General features: G+C 46.7%; 1 protein-coding gene across 2 annotated transcripts in view; it reads right to left on the bottom strand.

The window, feature by feature from the left end:
• The window catches only part of SLC46A3 (solute carrier family 46 member 3), a 307,576-nt gene extending 296,005 nt beyond the window's left edge, over positions 1–11,571 (bottom strand). Inside the window, exon 1 of one of the 2 annotated variants that reach the window (XM_069640757.1) lies at positions 11,435–11,571. The gene's annotated coding sequence lies outside the window, so the exon portion shown is untranslated. The remainder of the gene's footprint in view (positions 1–11,434) is intronic. The other variant, XM_069640758.1, reaches the window with a different exon arrangement.
• Between the last annotated feature and the right edge of the window lie 654 nt (positions 11,572–12,225).

Below are 12,225 nucleotides of genomic sequence, written 5' to 3'. Positions count from 1 at the left end.
TCGCAGCATTTTTCAATTCAGCGCTGCCTCCATCGTTTCTTCGCCGAACTCCGGCACCTGGGGACAAAAGAAAACAACAAGGTGAGCCAAGAAAACCAACCAATATAACTCTGATCACCATAGACTTACCTGATTTACCACCGGAGGCATTATTCTATAACTCTCCACATCTTCATGTGCCGCACCTGCAAAGAGAGAGAAAACAACATGTTAAACACGTGCAACATTTACCGGACAGCGTCGGGTAATACAGACTCTTACCTGAGCTCCACCAGCTGCCACGAGAGCATCTTCTCACGATCTCAGCTGCAAGACAAGGAAGGAAGGGGGGGACAAGAGTGAAACATCGGACATATTGAACTCTATGAACTGATACTTACTGGACCTTGCCAGGAACCTCCGAGTCAATACTCTCCGGAACTCTCCCACGCCTTCAAACCAGTGAAGTAACTGGCATCAACGCGCCCCTGCAATCCATGCAGGATGGAGAGCTCATCTTTCAAGAATATAAGGTGAGATTGCTGAGAGGGCACTTCGGAGGTGATTAGTTCGGAGGACTGTGGGGTGGGTGCCATCACTTGAATCCACGGGTGGCTAAATCCATCTCCCCACTTGCAGGAGAATACTTCTACGGGTCACGCAGACAAGATTAGGAGGGCCAGTCCAGTCAGTCATCTCTGCACTACGCATCACGTTGGTGGAGACCACAGCCGTCCGGATCCGACCGACGCCCCTGTGGGAGTCAGGTGAGCGTAACACTTGCTCTTCCATGCAGGCTCATTTTCCAATCTCTTTAATCTTGATATAATCATCTTGGAATGGAAACAACCATTTTGATTTCCACCGCACAGTGGCCCAATTTCCTTGGAACTGTCCTCGAGTCATGCATGCTGCAAGGTGAATAAGACATCTGGCATTGTGTTCTGGATCTTCTCTGTAAATGAAAGTTCGGGAAGCATTCATGGCATAGGGTATGAGAGCGCAAACATAACAACTCTCGTTAAACGTTCTCTCTTCAACCTTTCTCATGTGTTGATACCACATGTTGTGACACAAATGTGCTGCATTATCCAAATATATATTTATCGGTTCATTATCTTACTCTACGCTTCGCCTTTGTCTGGCTAACAAAATGGTTGCCGCCCATGGAAACAACTCTAACGCAGCTCTACTGTGGGGAGATAACACAAAGGGTTTTGCCTCTTCAGTAATGGGCAAATCAACAGCAGTTCCTGGAGTGGGGAGGATCAAAGGGACATCTGTCTTGGCCAGAGCATTAATATAATAAGGAATGCTGAACAGAAGAAACAGAAAGACACAGAATATATAGTTGTACATAAGTATATCACAAACTAACATATTAACCCCCACCCCCACCATTTGTGGCATTGTAAAATCGTACCAGCTTCGACATTCCACATTTCTACTGTAAAAAACGGAAAAAACACTTTTACTCCTATAGTTGCAATACTTCTTCTATTATTGCCACAAGCAACCTTCTGATTACAGGGCCCTTCTTAAGATCCTGTAACAGAATATATAGTTGTACATAAGTATATCACAAACTAACATATTAACCCCCACCCCCACCATTTGTGGCATTGTAAAATCGTACCAGCTTCGACATTCCACATTTCTACTGTAAAAAACGGAAAAAACACTTTTACTACTATAGTTGCAATACTTCTTCTATTATTGCCACAAGCAACCTTCTGATTACAGGGCCCTTCTTAAGATCCTGTAAAAAAGTGCAAATATCAACGTCTCTTGTGGCAAAAGCAGGATAAGCTTGGAGGGATAAGCACAAAAACAGCAAGTATAAGTCTAAAGACATCCCTGTCTGTTAAGACCATAGATTCAACCAAACAGATATGCAGTGAGAAACGAGTCAGGGTATTGCTCTCGTTTCCAATCTTCAAACTTGAAATCCAGATCAGGCATATTTGCGATACATTAATATTTTTCTAAAGTTAATTTTTCAAAAGATTCCAGTGACTCTCAGCAAAGATTTGCACACCTGCTATGATATCTATAAGGAGTGTCCAAGGTGAGTCACAGTCCAAATGCAAATCTGCATTTATCAGCTAGTTGATTTTTCATACTTCTTCTTTGTCATCGATCGAGTCTGAAGACGCTGAAATTCTTCTTGTCTTGCTTCTGAGTTGGCAATGGTGGGAGGAACGGTCTTGCTGCGGTCCGGTTTAGTATCAATTAAATTAAGCCAAGCTCTCCTTCCTTGGACTTTTACTGCTGAGGGAGTTATACTTTCAGCAATGAATGGGCCATTGAAACGTAGCGCCATGGTTACCGCCGTCCGTGTAATGAGGCCCTACATGTGTTTTTACTGTACAGAGCTCTGATTCTCTTGCTTGCCATTCTCATGCTTTAGAAACATTTGAAATAAAATAAAATAAAAACACATTGGGTTGGGGGTATCAGCAGGATGCGAACAGAGATCAGTATCAGTAGTGACAATAGTTAATATCTAAAAACAGAAATGTATTTGTTGATATATGATCTGAGGGTTCAGGTGTGGAAATCTACGGATGATGGTGTCCATCACCTGTTTGTAGAATGGCATGCATCCTAGTTAAGGGGTTGTGGTGGCCATGGCATTAACACCACATCAATCAAGCAAACCCCCCTGCTTTTGACCATTCACTGGCTGTCTGGACAAGGCTGCCTTGTGTAGACTCAGAGGGGGAGATCTCCTGACTCCTCTGGCCTATTGGAGACCATAAATTTGGCAGGGGTTTGAGGGCAAGCCTCGGACAAATAGTGGCTGCCTCAAAGTAGTTGCACAGCTGTTCCCAACTGTAGCAATCAATCTAGTTACAGAACATGAAGTGGAGCTCCTATCTGACCATCCTCAGGTGTCAAAGGGCAAACAAGCAGATAACTGTTCCCACCAACTGGCAAGGAACAGAACCGCTGAGATTTCAGGGCTCAGATTTCCCAATCCACGGAGAACATCCTTGTCACCTATGGGGAAGACCATCATGTCACAGGCCCAAGGCAGCCCCGTAAGGCCCAAGGCTCATGAACTTACTGATGCCGATGTTGCAACGACAAACCCGTGTTGGAGAGGTAATTTGCTTAGCCAGAGACAACCTGCTCAGACATGGAGCAAAGGCAGGAGCCACCCCGAGTAAAAGGGAGTAAGTGGTGTTTCGCCCATGTGTGGCGCCCAAAAGAGATGTCTAGTCAAACTCTGGCAGGGGTGAAGCCAAGCACCGGCCATCTACTGAAAGGTGGACTGATGGGGGATAGAGCAATAAAAGGGGAGAATAGTCTAAATCAGCTCTTCTTCTGTTTTCTCAGCTTTCTTCCAGGCATTGGCCACGGAGGATGACTTGGAACCCTATACAGGGCCAAACTGAAGCAAGCTCTCATCATCAAGCTGCAGGGGAATGCAGAACGGCAAGATATCATACCTACACAGGGGAAATGGTCTGTGACGAATGGGAAGGGAGGGGATCAGGGGGAAGGTGATCCACTGTACCTCTGTGCTGCATAATCATTAGTGCAGCTTAACTACCTAAGCCTCTCATTGTGGTTTTTCACACTCACTGTACATTTTGCTTGCAAACACAATAAACGTGCCAATAATCATGCACATGTTTTTCTAACAAAGATATTGCAGCTAGCATTGGTAATTGTATACCCCTTACCTTGTCTAAATTGTGAACATTGGGGAATACCTTATAACCCGGTCAATTTTTGCACAGAAACCACACGAAGAGCTGAAAAGGCATAGGGTATGGCTTACAAATAAGGCACACATCATGAGTTGAGCGGATTCCCGGCGACAACTGCGTAGTGCTAATAGCACCGAAAACGGGTGGAAAGGGGAGATTTTTACCTCCAGCATTTTGCTCAAGATTGGGCAGAGTGGTAAATGCAGCGGTAATACCACTCCACCCAATTTATGATGAGGCTGATAAAGGTTTTTTTTAAGTGTGCAAAGCGGAAGACTTGCTCAATGGGCCTGAACACCACTGTATTCACATGTGGAGATAGAAACAGTTGATGGTAATGTCAACGAAAAGATTGCATGAAAGAGTACATTTGTTGTCTATGCATTACTATGCATTACTATGCCTATGTCATGCAGAAAGGTGTGTGTGGACTCAACTATGTGCTGTCATACAATTAAGGGTGTATGATCCACTTGTACTCTCTGAAAACGCCAAACACTTCCAACACAAGAAAACAACTCTCAACAAAAAGTAGCCTAGCATACGCAGATTTATGTCCAAAGGCAGCGCAAAAAAGGTTGTGCCCGGGCTTGCAGCACAAAAGGCCACATTCCAAGGTGCAACCTTTTTTTGCGCTGCCGTCTCCAGCTCCCTGTCATAGCCCCCCCGCCCCCCGAAACTCCAACCACTCCGTGGCACCACCCGTCCCCTGCACTCATTCCTGCCCCCTTCTCCACTTACCTGCAGTGGGCTCTGGCCTCCGGCTGCCCGTTCATATCTGCAATCTACAGCCTGCAGCCGGAAGCTTGGGGGCACAGCGCTGCACGCTTTTGTGCATGACCTTTTGTGCCCCGGGGGTTCTGGACGTGCTCTCTAGATGGCAAACGACCACACACTCCCACCCACACACCCTCTTGAATATGGCCAGACCAGTGGTACCAGCAGAGAGGTTCAACAGGAAGGTGCTCTGATATTATTATTGCCTTATTGGAAGAGAAACTTTCAGGAAAAAAATGCACCTTTTAACTTGAGGGGGTATTAGTACAATCTATGGTCACAGGCATTTTACAGTAAGGTCTGGAAAAAATGAGCCAATTTAACCTCATTGCGTTAGACCAGGCTGTCATTCCATTCCATCTGCAAAGTTTCTTTGGAATTGCACTACCAGCAGTCAATTACACTTAATGTGGGTGCAAGGACAATGAGAGGCAAGAGCTTTACAGAACCATTAAAAGCAGACATAATAGCAGCGGAATTAATGTTTAATCGGATCAGTGGTGGCTATAGTTTGAGATGCTGGCCAGAGGGATGCCGAAAAAAAAACGCCGAAAAAAAATAAACCATTTGTATCATTAGGCAAAGGGAAGAGGAAAAAATAAACACCTCACAGAAAAATCCACTCCATTCAGTTATATAGGGTGGTAATGATACTGCCGTTGTTAAATGCATTACCACTGGTGGGTGCTTGTGCTGGTTCCATGTCATTTCGCCGACCCCTTTTATTCCGAAGGGAGTTTTACTGAAAAAATCAATCAAATATTTTTTTAAATTCTTTTTTTGGGTGTCCCTCCTAATACTCCCTTAATTTAATTATTTTTTGTATTTACCTCCCCCGAGCCCTTTAGTTACCCTTTACCACCCCCCTAAAAAATGTCAATGGGAATTTTTTGCAAAACCCTGTGGCAAAACACCAGTCGGAAAAACGGGTGTCGGCAAAAGGACGCGCTACCCTTGGGCTGCAGGGTCACTAACCCTTTCTGTCCAATTTGCATCTGTTGAGGGTCTTGCAAATGTATAACCTGACAGTACATTCGGCCGAGACACTGCTGTCAAGAAATAATGATTTTCAACCAGTGATAGGTATAAATTAATACAGACGTGGAATGCAATAGGGGTCTTTTTATCCACCTATCCGAACAAAAAAGTGTGCAGACATGTGTTACATATTTACACTTATTCCAACACATAGTGAAAAAAAAGAAAGGTAAGGTGATTTTGTTGTTTTTATACTTTTTTTTGTACCTCCATTTGATAGAAATTAGTAAAACTGCACAGAGGGCCCCTTTTGCAACAAAGTGTAATTGTAAGTGGTCCCCTCTCTGCGATTTACTATAATTACAATGACCCCTTAAGTTAAATGATGCTTATAACCTGTACATATGCTCCACGCCTACCTATTACCTGTAACGTTGTAACCTAAGCCTTGCATTTTCTGTAACTGTTACGCCGTGATACCCCCGGGTCTAGCACGCATTAGAAATAAATAAACAAACAAACAAACGATGTGTTAACTGTCATTGATCGGCAGTCAAAAAGCGAATAAAATAAACATTTTGGAATAGAAAAATAAAATCACCCTAATGATTATGTTAGCTGATGTAGAAGAGATGTAACTGGCATCAGCCACAAGGCAACTTTAATCACACACCCTCTAAAAGCAGCTGGAATTACTATCATGTTGCTGGAAAAACGCTAAAGGTCTGCCACTCCTCCCTCTGCCTTTCCCCTGTTCTCCCCAAATGAGGTTTCTAGACAAGTCCGATCTATGAAAGTCTTTTCCTGTTCCTCCAAAACCATCAACCATTGACTCCCTGGCTCCTGCCCTGGCTGATTTCTGCAACCACTCCTTCGCCACTGGAGTCATCCCCTCCCCCCTGAAGTACTCCCTTGTGCACCCTCTTCTTAAGAAACCCTCTGCCGACCCTTCCTGCCCGGCAAACTATCGCCCAATCTCCATCACTCCTTTCCTGGGCAAACTCCTGGAAAAGCTGGCCATCTCCCAGCTTAATCTTCACACTGAATCTGTTGGGTGTCTCGATGTCCATCAATCACGCTTCAGAGCTGCCAGAAGCACGGAAACTGCTCTCCTGAACATCCGCAAAGTCCTGCTCTCCAACCTCAATTCCAATACACCCTGTGTCCTCATCTTACTTGATCTCTCTTCCGCCTTCGACGCGGTCAACCATGCCACCCTGCTGAACCGTCTCCGTGATAACCTGGGGATCACTGGTCAGGCCCTGACATGGCTGACTTCTTTTCTCTCCGAGCGACCCTCCCAGGTACAACTCGGGTCCTTCCTCTCCTCCATATCTATCTCTACCTGTGGTGTTCCCCAGGGGTCTAACCTCTCTCCCTTGCTGTTCAACCAATACCTACTTCTTGCCCACCGCATTGCCGCGCTCTGCCCCAACTTCCGTGCTATGTGGATAACACTCAACTCATTTTCAGACTACCCTCAGCCACCTCTTCTCCCTCTCTCATCTCTGACTGTCTGTCCGCCATCCAGGAGTGGTGTACTGCCAATGATCTCTGCCTTAATGCCAGTAAGACCGAGATTCTCCTCATCAGCACTTCCACACCCTCCTTTCCTGGCAATCTCTGGCCGGCCTCTCCTGGCCCTCTCCCTGCTCCCACCTGTGAGGCTAAAAACCTTGGGGTCATCTTCGACTCCACACTCTCCTTCTCTCCTCACATCTCTGATGTCTCTAAGAAGTCACACTACCAGCTGCACCTCCTCAGATGTATTCTTCCCTTCCTCTACTTCCCCCAAAAGCTCACTGTCTCCAGAGCTCTGGTTCTCTCTAGGCTGGACTATTGCAACAGCCTCTTTCTAAATCTGCCTGCTTCTACTCTCTGCCATCTGCAACTAATCCAGAATAGGACTGCGAGACTTGTCCTTGGCCTCAAGCCCAGGGATCGTATCTCTGCAGGACTGAAATCTCTGCACTGGCTCCCAGTGGCTGAGAGGATTAAGTTCAAAACCCACTGCATTGTCCACAAGGCGTTCTGGGGCCTCAATACCTTTAACTCTCTCTTCCTAAATATCTTCCTTCTCGAGCTCTTCGCTCATCTGCCTCCAACTCTCTCAGGGTCAGTCGCTTCTCCAAGCAACGAGTTGGTGGCAGATCTCCTTCTTCAGCTGGGGCCTCCCTCTGGAACAGCCTCCCTAAAACTTTAGGAGAATCATCTCCGGTTCCGAAGGCACCTCAAAACCTTCCTCTTTGCTTCTGCTTTCTCTCCTCCTCTCCCCTGCTGAACTCCTGGCTGAAACTGCACTGGACACCTGGCTACCATCTGATCTCGAGCCCAGGTCCCCTCTGCCGCCAGTTGCACACCTGCACTGCCTCCCTGGCAACCCCCGTGCTTGAGGACTGTTTTCTGTATCCCTACAGTCCCCTACCAGTACTTGACACCTGATGTCTGCACTTACCCTTGCGCTTGCCACCAGCTGGCCGCACCTTTTACTTATTGCTTTTATTTATTCTATTTATTTTTACGGTCGATCCCATGTACTGCACTGCCCCCTCCCCCCTGCACCTTTCCCCTTCCCCCTCCCCATGCACTTGCGCGATCACAATGTCACCTGGCCTAGTAAGATGGTTGTCTGTCTTCCCTCTGTTCCCCCTCCCTTGCCTCGTCGCGCCTTGAAACACTTGTGTATAGGCGCGTTATAAATGCCATATCATATCATATGAGGTAACTCAGTGCAAGGTGTACTGCTTTTTAGACAGTCCCCAACACCCCAGAAATAACAATTGTAATGTTACAGTTCTCCCCAGTCAACAAATATGAACTGTTATAAATAATGTTAAAGAATTAGTCATTTCTGACGAAGCAATTTTTATGTCCTGCATTGTAATGTCCAATTTTCCATTAAATGCCCATACTAGGGTCTAGGCAATTTCCAGACAACCACAGTGCTTTAAGGCCACAACAATGGCTGTGTAGAAATGTCACATAACATAGTATAAACTGCATCTTACATATAATCGCTTGGTCAGGATTTGCATGGCACGGTTGATGCATTTGAGGGTGCACTTGCCACCTATTGGGCAGCTGGACATGTAGGGATAACATTTAGATAATGTGACTGTACACCATACAGTCTTATGATGGAATTTCAGGCAGCATCTGGCTTATGATGGCTGTTCCTCCATGGCTATACCGTGCACATGGCGTATGAAAGCATTCTTGCTGCATTTGAGGTGGCCCTTAGCATATGCTGGTAGCACCTGCAGAGTAGTAACGTAGCAATACTGAAGTGGGAGAATGGGACAATACGCTCCCCCCAATCTCATCCAGATCATGGCCTAGAGGATCACGACCCAGACACCCCCCACGAGACGAGTTTGTCTACTTACCAGATGACAAAATACCCTGGTTCAGAAACTTACACATAAGAGGAGTATGCCCACCAGCACGCCCGGCACCAGCCCGCCCGGCTCAAGCCGACGCCTGCGACATGGATGAGCTCGACTAGAACAACAGCCACAAGTATCCACATCGTTAGGGATGCCATAACGACATAGCCAACTGCCAAGAACACCCGTGCCACCATGCACACTGGTCACACACACACCAACCTACACGAAGAACATACACAGTGCTCTGACGTAGATGACTGACACACCCACTGACGTGCATCGTTGTTATTTTTCACATAGGCCTTTTTACAGCACCGCAGAAACGCAAGACGCCTGAAGAGCTTGTGTATATGCTTGCTGACGCTTCTCCCGCCACTCACCCCTATGACGACACCATCATGTATATCTAATGGTGATTGTGACACCCTGTCAACCCGCGACCTCCATACTATGGATTATGTACCGCCACCCATGAACTAGGCCCGAGTAGGCCGCAAGCAAGAGTCCCCAGGCAGGAGCCTAGCAATGAAAATCCTCCCAGAACAAGAGTACAAGTGCTGACCATGCAGAACAAGTCCCCGGCAAGAGCTCACAGCCAAGGCCACAATGTTGTAACCCGCATGCCGCAAGCCCAGCGCCAAGGTTATACCTGTGAAATGCCTAGCCCACAGAAACGAAATACAAATCTAATGCTCATAATTCTGCTCCAGCTACGGTCTCTCCACATGTGACCAAACCGAACGGACAAAGTGCCAAGCTCACGAGACAGAAAGTCGCCAGGGTCCCACGTCTGCAACACAGGTTGCAACAACGAAGCAGCAAGATGGACACCTACAGCGATGGGAAAGACCCGCTCACAAGCCATGAGCAGACCTGTCCGTTGCCTGCACAAACACATAGTTGCACATTGTTGCTAATGACAGGTACACCGCGAGCTGCGAACAACGATGGTCCCAGGCTGGGGGTTCGCGGGAGAACCAATCAGAATCCAGGGGGGCTTATTACTGACGCCATTACCCTTAACCAATCACCAAGGGTCCCCCTGTAACAATTCTAAAGTAACAACCGCAAGGGACAACCCAGGTGTACCACCTGACCCATCCTCATCCACTAATATTTCTTTCCATATGTTACCTATACTAACCCTACCACTCGGGGAACCAATCCTGAGTGGCAATAGGTTTTGTGCTAACTTTCCCAGGTGACGCGAGTAGCGCGTCATACTGCCGTAAAAAGGGCCTGCAAGCCCCACTAAGATTGAGAGTCTCATTGGATGCGTACGATCCGAGACCCATCCCTTCCGTTGTTATAATAAACAGCAGAACCACCTTGCCTCTTGTGTGTGTCTCATACTCCTTTTGGGTACACGGGAGGAGTTGGGGCCTCCCCAGTCTGGAGGCCTGTGGATGGCTCTGCCGGCCCCGGGAGAATCACCCCGACAAATCAGTAATCATACAAGGAATTTGATGGCATTATTGGAGCACTTGAGGATTCACCTGACACATGACAGCCAAAACCCATGGGCTTCCAAAAATCATATCAGTTGGAAACCTTGCAAAGCTGTACAAGGTCAGTGCATTGGGTAAGAGTTCAATGACTAACATTCTGTTAGTCATGAAGCAAAATTTCTTCCTGTAGCGTTTGCAGACACACTGTGAAGGAGGGGGAGTGCATGGCAGAAAGAACAGAAAGCTGCAATACCAGAAAGGCATGGCCCCCAGCCCCCAGCCACCCCACCACTCCTCCAAATCATTATAAAACATGAAGAACTCTTGAAACATTTTTCAAAGAAAATATCGGAAAGAAATATTTGCCCAGTTAAATAATATATGTGTTTCACAGAAACATGCATTTGCCTTTCCACCAGGAAACTTAATTTACACCATTCATCTGCGCGCATGTTTTCCAATCTGCCATTCCACACAATTTTTGACAAAATTGGTAAAAATTGATACAATTTACAGTCGGTTCACATGAAAAAATACAGGAACTACCATGCCAACAACAGTACACTAGATATGAACACTATCTATTTTTACATGAGGCTGCCACCACTACCTCTCTATGCCAAACTACCTGCGAATCGTTAGTAAAAACTCAACCACGACACGTCACAGCTCAGATTGTCATGTAACTGGTTCACCGGCTGCTTAGTGGATGTAGGACGCTGAGTGCCAACTGGCTAGTTTGGGTCAGTGCTGCTGGTAATTCTGAGAGTTTATACGTGCGGAAAGAGGTACTGAAATAGCGCAGCTGTTCCATGCTAGGGGTGTGCATGAGTGTCAGAAACAATTTCCCGTTTCACTCTCTGGGCTCTGTGCGAATCCGCTGCAAATACACACTCGACTCGCACGATAATAGTTTGCGTGTCAAGAACAATGCCAACATAAACTAGTGCACACAAGCAATGCAGACACCGCGCCGGTGCAACCGACGTGTAGGATCAGCGCAAAGAGGTAGAGATCACAGTTCGCTGGCCACAGTTTGTTGTTAATGCTCTATCTCTTGATCAGGACGCAGGCGGGGCGCCTGGACAGGGCTCTACTGTCCAGTCGAGGCAGTGGGGCAAATGCCCGTGTACAGGCTACTCACCTGGCATTGCTGTGAAGTAGAGCCCGGGGAGAAGAAGGGAGCACCGGCCGCTCGCTACGCCATCCTGCAGACTGGAGCAAGGCATCAATTCTGCTCAGGAGTTTTAGAAACAGGAACTGAAATGCGTGCGAGCCGGCTGCTGCCCGCCCTGCAATGCGCTCATTGGCCCCCGCGTTGCAGCCGCAGAGATTCCATAGGCGGGGAGGGATGCTCGTCCATGCCCAGGCTCTGCCCACTGCCGCCTGTCACTGCATTGAAAGGAGGGTGGGGGCTGCCGGCTGTTCAAAGCAATGACAGGCTTCCCTTTATAAACAGGGGAGAAGTTAGAACACACGCCCCTTACCACCTGATTTACAGAACGTCTTCCTGTGAGAGTGTGCCATTATAAAAATGCTGAATTATTAATAATGGTTAATGTTGCTATGAAATGTGCACCTATGTTTGTAAAGTAATCGACTATAAGATGTACTTCCAATAGCATAGATTGTAAAGCTAATCCACTTCTTTTATTAGTAAAGGCACGATGAGCACAAATGATATTGCCTTTGAATTATCCACAGATAAAAGATGTAATTACCCTGACCATATTTTTCTAATACAAAGCCTTATATCAATGCAGTGCAAGTGAAAATGATCATTAAAGTTGTATCCGGAAGAAGACCATTAGCAGAGGAAGAAGCTTTCCATAACCTGATGTAAAATATTCTTTGAAACATGTGCAGATGATCATAAATTGCCCCAAAGTGGTTGTTTGAGAGTCTGCTGTGTTACGCCGGGCTTGTCTCTTTAAG

This window comes from Ambystoma mexicanum, chromosome 7q, assembly GCF_040938575.1.
Source record: "Ambystoma mexicanum isolate Mex_15411 chromosome 7q, UKY_AmexF1_1, whole genome shotgun sequence".
Taxonomy (NCBI): domain Eukaryota; kingdom Metazoa; phylum Chordata; class Amphibia; order Caudata; family Ambystomatidae; genus Ambystoma; species Ambystoma mexicanum.
Note: the sequence above shows the minus strand (reverse complement) of the source record. Positions and strands in the feature narration are given on the sequence as shown.